Source organism: Nicotiana sylvestris, chromosome 11 (assembly GCF_000393655.2).
Source record: "Nicotiana sylvestris chromosome 11, ASM39365v2, whole genome shotgun sequence".
Lineage (NCBI taxonomy): Eukaryota > Viridiplantae > Streptophyta > Magnoliopsida > Solanales > Solanaceae > Nicotiana > Nicotiana sylvestris.
Genome location: NC_091067.1, coordinates 95,227,868 through 95,235,174, shown reverse-complemented (window position 1 = coordinate 95,235,174; position 7,307 = coordinate 95,227,868).

Sequence of the window (7,307 nt, the reverse complement as noted above, 5' to 3'; positions counted from 1 at the left end):
CGGAGGTTTTCACCGACGAGACTCTCTCATTTTATTTCTCTCAATTTACAGTGTATCGGTCTCCATTCGTGACGCTTTTTGGCTTCCCGTTACCTTTGGTAATTGATCTGAAAGGCTTGTGCTTGGCAAAGAAAAGTAGATGATACTAACTTCTAAACCGCTTGACGTGCTCCGGTTTCAATTTCAGGGTAAATGAGATTTTATTGTTGGTGTGACTGAACCTCAGGGAGAGGCTGCCTACGTATCCTTTCGGAATCAAGTCAGACGTAGTTCAGGCCTCGATCAATGTTTTGTTTTGTTTGTTTTATTTGTTTTTATATATATATATATATATATATATTTTGTAACCGGCTCAAAGGCTTGTAGAGAGAGTTGATGGGAATAAAACCTTCAGCATTTCAAATGTGTCAGGACCGCTGGGGCGTCACTCAGACATAGTAACTTTTGACTGCGTCCGCATTCACTGCTGTTTCGGGATCATTTCCTTCAATGTCACCTAGGTACAATGCTCCTCTTGGCAATATCTTCCTGATGATGTATGGGCCTTTCCAGTTTGGAGCAAATTTCCCTTTTGCTTCCTGGTGATGTGGCAGAATGCACCTCAGTACCAGTTGACCTACTTCAAAATTCCTAGGTCTGACTTTCATGTTGTAAGCACGGGCCATTCTTCGTTGGTACAACTGTCCGTGACAAACCGCGGCCATTCGTTTCTCATCAATCAAAGTCAACTGCTCCAATCGAGTCTTAACCCATTCGCTGTCCTCGATTTCTGCTTCAACAATGGTTCGAAGCGAAGGGATTTCTACTTCCGCTGGTATCACAGCCTCGGTCCCATAAACCAAAAGATAAGGAGTTGCTCCTACTGACGTGCGTACCGTAGTGCGATACCCCAACAATGCAAATGGTAACTGCTCATGCCACTGTCGGGAACTCTGGATCGTTTTCCTCAAAATCTTCTTGATGTTTTTGTTTGCCGCTTCTACAGCGCCATTGGCCTTTGGCCGATAAGGAGTAGAATTCCTATGCGTTATTTTGAATTGCTCGCATACATCTCCCATCAAGTGACTGTTCAAGTTTGCTGCGTTATCTGTAATGATAGTCGCAGGAATACCGAAACGACAGATAAGATTTGAGTGTACAAAATCCACTACAGCTTTTTTAGTGACCGACTTGAGAGTGACAGCCTCTACCCATTTTGTGAAGTAGTCGATGGCAACCAGTATAAATCTGTGTCCATTTGAAGCCTTTGGCTCGATTGGTCCAATGACGTCCATGCCCCATGCAACAAATGGCCAAGGTGCAGACATGGGATGCAATTCCGTGGGAGGTGCATGAATCAAATCACCGTGCACCTGACACTGGTAACACTTCCGAACAAAACTAAAGCAGTCCTTTTCCATGGTTATCCAGTAATAACCTGCTCGAAGGATTTTCTTTGCCAAGACATACCCGTTCATGTGGGGTCCGCACACTCCTGCGTGTACTTCGTGCATGATCTTTCTTGCCTCCTCGGCGTCAACACATCTTAGTAGATTGAGGTCCGGGGTCCTCTTATACAACAATTCACCGCTCAGAAAGAAACCACTTGCATGTCGCCTAATGGTTCTCTTTTGATCTCCAGTAGCATGCTCGGGGTATTCTTGTGTCTTCAAGAACCTCCTGATATCATGGTACCAAGGCTGCGTATCTGATCCTGCCTCGATTACGTTGCAGTAACCGTGTCTTTCCCTGATTTGGATTTCCAAAGGATCGACGTGGGCGTTGCCCGGGTAGGGTAGCATTGAAGCCAGAGTAGCAAGTGCATCCGCTAGTTCATTGTGACACCTCGGGATATACCTGAACTCTATTGATTTAAAATGCTTGCCGAGGTCCTCCACGTGCTGTCGGTAAGGGATAAGCTTGACATCCCGAGTTTCCCATTCACCTTGGGCTTGCCGGATAATCAGGTCAGAATCTCCCATAATCAGTAAGTCTTCGACATCCTGATCGATCGCCATATGCATGCCCATGATGCAGGCTTCATACTCAGCTGTATTGTTTGTGCAAAAGAAACGCAGTCTAGCTGTGGCTGGATAATGCTGACCGGAGGGCGAAATCAAAATTGCCCCAATCCCTACACCTTTGGCGTTTACGGCTCCATCAAAGAACATCTTCCAAACATGAGCGTTCTCCGAGACCACTTCTACCGTGTTTATTTCTTCATCCGGAAAGTAGGTACTCAATGGCTGGTATTCCTCATCGACTGGATTTTCGGCCAAATGATCTGCTAGCGCCTGGGCTTTCATTGCCGTGCGAGTGACATAGACTATGTCGAATTCAGTAAGCAAGATTTGCCACTTGGCCAATCTTCCAGTAGGCATTGGTTTATGAAATATATACTTCAAAGGATCCAGCCTGCTTATGGGGAAAGTAGTGTGAGCTTGAAGATAATGTCTCAGCTTTTGAGCAACCCACGTCAGAGCGCAACATGTTCTTTCCAGCAGAGTGTACTTGGCCTCATAGCCGGTGAATTTCTTGCTCAAGTAGTAGATTGCTTGTTCTTTCTTTCCGGTTATGTCATGTTGCCCGAGGACGCAACCGAAAGAGTTTTCCAAGACTGTCAGATACAAGAACAGCGGTCTCCCTGGCTTTGGCGGGACCAAAACTGGGGGGTTTGAAAGATATTCTTTGACTTTATCAAAAGCTTCCTAACATTCAGCCGTCCATTTGATCGCCGCATCTTTCCTCAACAGCTTAAATATGGGCTCACACGTGCTCGTCAGCTGGGCAATAAATCGACTGATATAATTTAATCTGCCCAACAAACTCATCACGTCTTTCTTCGTTCTTGGGGGAGGTAGATCCCTGATAGATTTTATCTTTGTTGGATCTAATTCGATACCTCTCCTGCTCACTATGAAGCCTAAAAGCTTGCCCGACGGAACTCCGAAAGCACATTTGGCTGGGTTCAGCTTCAAGTCATACTTCCTCAGTCTCTCAAAGAACTTTCTCAAGTCTTGGATGTGATTATCATGCGTCCTGGACTTGACTATCACGTCGTCCACGTACACCTCTATTTCTTGATGCATCATGTCATGAAAAATGGCAGTCATGGCCCTCATGTAAGTAGCCCCAGCATTCTTCAGACCATATGGCATGACCCGATAACAGTAGGTGCCCCAAGGCGTGGTGAAGGCAGTTTTCTCAGCGTCTTCTTCATCCATCAATACCTGATGATATCCAGCGTAACAATCTACGAAAGACTGTGTCTCGTGTTTGGCGCAATTATCAACGAGGATGTGGATGTTGGGCAGTGGGAAATTATCTTTGGGACTTGCTCTATTCAGATCTCGGTAATCTACACATACCCGAGTTTTCCCGTCTTTTTCGGTACTGGAACCACATTTGCCAACCATGTTGTATACTGGACTACCCGAATCACTCCCGTTTTCAGTTGTTTGGTGATCTCCTCTTTAATCTTATCACTGATCTCAGTTTTGAACTTTCGTTGCTTTTGTTGAACTGGAGGACAATCAGGGTGAATTGGCAATTTATGAACCACTAGATCGACACCTAATCCCGGCATGTCATCGTATGACCAAGCAAACACATCTTTAAATTCAAAAAGAAGTTGAATTATCGCGTCTCGCGTTTTCTTGTCCGTGTGAATGCTTATTTTGGTCTCCCAGATTTCTTCAGGAGTTCCTAAATTAATCGGTTCGGTGTCATTCAGATTTGGCTTAGGTTTATTCTCAAAATGTTCCAACTCTCGATTTATTTCCCTAAAAGCCTCTTCTTCATCATATTCTGGTTCTGGGTTTATTATTTCGCAGTTAAATAGCTCGTTGTGATCTGGGCATGAAGTCCGCAAGCATGTCATATTTAAAGCCGCATTATTATAACTGAAAGAAAGGATAAAAGAAAAATAACAAAATCAGAACAAAGGGAAAAATGGGAAAACAATGATGATTTTTTTTCATTTTCTTCTTGAAATCTGGAAGACAACAATGTTTACAAACTCAGAAATTCCGAACAACAAATAAAAGAAGAAAACATCCAAGTTATATCCTGGAGATAACTTGTGATGTAGGAAAGGTGGCAGGACAGGTCTGCCCGGACTTCCGCCTAGTCGGGAATGGCGTGGCCTCCCAGTTTCGGAGTTTGGCATTTTGCCCCATATATAGTATTTCGGCGGTGCTGGTGCCTTCTCCTGGTTGAACCATATGAGCCTCGTAGAGCATTTCTCTTATTGCCCCACATATCTCCTCGATTTTCTCAGCCGTGAAAACCTCGTAGTCTTCTTCTTCAGTGTATCTTGGTTCGACGAAGGTTTCATATAAATCTGGCAGTGGCCTAGGCAATTTCCAACCCTTATTCTTCCTTTTCTTCGCCCATTCTTCATCTTCTGGAGTGGGTTGAAAACCTATCCCAAAAAGTTTTTTGGCGGAAGGCAGGGTGATGGGTTCCGTTATTCCCTGCAATGTTCGTCCGAGCCCTTTTCCTGGCCTGAATCCGTGCCGGATCATCTCTTTAGCCACCATAACCAAGGTGTTAGACAAGAAAGGTTGGGGGCAAGGTTTTCCCTCTTCATGCTGCTCTGCTAACACAATCTCGAAAGCTTGATAGACCGTGTGTTCACTCCTTTCTCTTGGTTCAAGATATGGGACGGATGGGTCCCGATAAATAGCATGCTCGTCTTCTCCATGGACCACAATCTCTCGGTCTTCGTACTCAAACTTCACCATCTGATGAAGAGTGGAAGGCACAGCTCCTGCCGCATGAATCCAAGGTCTGCCAAGGAGGAAATTGTAGGACGTATCCATGTCAAGCACTTGGAAAGTTACCTCAAACTCTACTGGCCCTATGGTCAAAGCCAAGTCTATTTCTCCAAGGGTGTCTCTTTTGATGCCGTCAAAAGCCCTCACGCAGACATTATTGGGGCGGATTCTTCCGGTCCCAATTTCCATTCTCTGTAGCGTGGAGAGCGGACAAATGTCAACACCTGAACCCCCATCCAACATTACCCGCTTGACGTAGTAGCCTTCGCATTTAACTGTTAGATGCAGGGCTTTGTTGTGTGCCGCTCCCTCTGGGGGTAGATCGTTCTTGCTGAAAGAGACTTGGTTGATGGCAAAGAACCTCTCCGTCATCCATTCCAATTGTTCAACTGAGGTTTCTATTGGTACGTATGCTTCATTCAAGGTCTTGAGTAAGATCTTTTGATGCTCGTTTGACCTCATTAGTAGAGATAGCATGGACACTTGCTCATGGCACTTACATAGTTGATCTACTAATTCGTAGTCTGGCATTTTCATTTGTTGGAAGAAAAATTCCGCGTCTTCAACGCTTACAGGCTTCTTTGGTGGGAAGCGTCTCCGTATGGCGTTGTTCAGCTCTCGGGTGTTTGAATACCTTCCAATGAAAGTATTTTCCGGCAGTTCTTCCATGACTTCTTTACCTTTGTACGTTACCAACATCTTCTGGTAGTTCCACGGTACTGTGGACGGGTTTGTCATCGGCTTTTGTGGCACGCGTCCGATAACCACTGGCTCATTCAGCCGCGGTGGTTGAATCGTCCCCCGGACCACATAGGCCCCTTTCGGTACGTACATAGGCTTTGCCCTTTTGACCTCGAAGCTCTGCGGCTTCTCTGCTCGACCTTGTGGGATGTAAAGAACTCCATTCTTCACCGGCACCGCCTTCTTCTCCACCTTCTCTTCGGGCTCGCACTTTACAGTATTGGCCTTTTCCCCTTTTTCTGGTTTCTGGGTTGTTTCAGGCTTTTTCCCTGCGTCAACAATGGCGATTATAGCTTTCAAAGCAGGGTCAAATTCTTTGTCTTCGCAAATCATTCCGATCAGCGGCCCATTATTGTGAGCAGGTAATGGATTGTTAGTCACATTTGGGACCTCCTCGTCCCTTAGCACTATTTTCCCTTGCTCTATTAAATTCTCGACCACTCTTCTTAATGACCAACAGTCATTTGTATCGTGCCCCTAGGCCCCTGAATGATAGGCGCATCTGACACCGGCTTTGTAAGAAGGTGACGCCGGGTTGTGCCTTGTCTGAGGGACTGGCTGCAGGAAACCCAACTGGACTAGCTTCGGGAACAAAGTAGAGTATGGCTCACCGATAGGCGTGAAAGTCCGCCTTCTAGGTGGTTCCTGAGGACGGAAGTTATTTTGCGGAGGCTGTGGGTTATAGTGGTTGCGGTAAGGAGGCTGATTTCTGGGAGGTGGAGCTTGGCCTCGGTTGGCTTGGTGCGGCGGATGGACATAAGGCTGGGTGTTCATGACCATGTAGGGTTGAGGAGGATATGCCGCGTTTGAGTGGGGGTAGTAGTGTTGCGAGGTCCTTTCTGGAAAATGAGGCCTGGGATTACGATACTCCCTTGCTTCTGAGGCTGCCATGGCTGTTTCTTCCTTTTTCTTCCCTCTTGCCATTCCTCCGGACCCGCTTTGGACGGCTTGGGAGGTCGCTCTTATGGCTGCTTGACTCAAAATCCTACCTGTTTTCAGACCATTCTCCACCATCTCTCCAATCTTAATCGCTTCTGCAAACGACTTTCCCATGGCTGACATCATGTTTTGGAAATAGTCAGACTCTTGAGCCTGGAGAAAAGTAGTGACCATTTCCACCTCATCCATGGGAGGCTTCACCCTTGACGCCTGCTCGCGCCACTTAATAGCATATTCTCTGAAGCTTTCTGAAGGTTTCTTCTTCAAATTCGACAAAGAATTTCGGTCTGGTACGATGTCGATGTTATACTAGAATTGTCTCACAAAATCTCTAGCGAGATCATCCCAAACATGCCATCGGGACATGTCCTGGTCCATGTACCATTCCGAGGCTATTCCTACCAGACTTTCCCCGAAATATGCCATTAGCAATTCCTCTTTTCCGTCGGCTCCCCTTAGTTGGTTGCAATATTTCTTTAGGTGAGCAATGGGGTCACCGTTCCCATCGTACTTCTCAAACTTTGGGGTTTTGAAACCCACTGGTAGGTGTACGTGAGGGAACATGCATAGGTCGGCGTAAGAGACGCTTTTCTGTCCGCTCAAACCTTGCATATTCTTCAAACTCTGTTCAAGGCTTCTCATTCTTTTGGCCATCTCATTTTGTTCCGCAATTCTGGGGTTCTGATCCTGCCCAGGTGCAAGCTCGCACTGAGGCTGTGGAGGATTAGTGCTGGTAGCGAACCTAGTTGGTTCCATCGAGAAAGATGGGGCTTGGAATGTAAACGAGGACGAGTCAAAAGTCGGCTTGTATGCAGCAGGTTGTGCCATGATCGGGCAAGGTGGTGTAGTAAAGATATTGGTGTTTACATC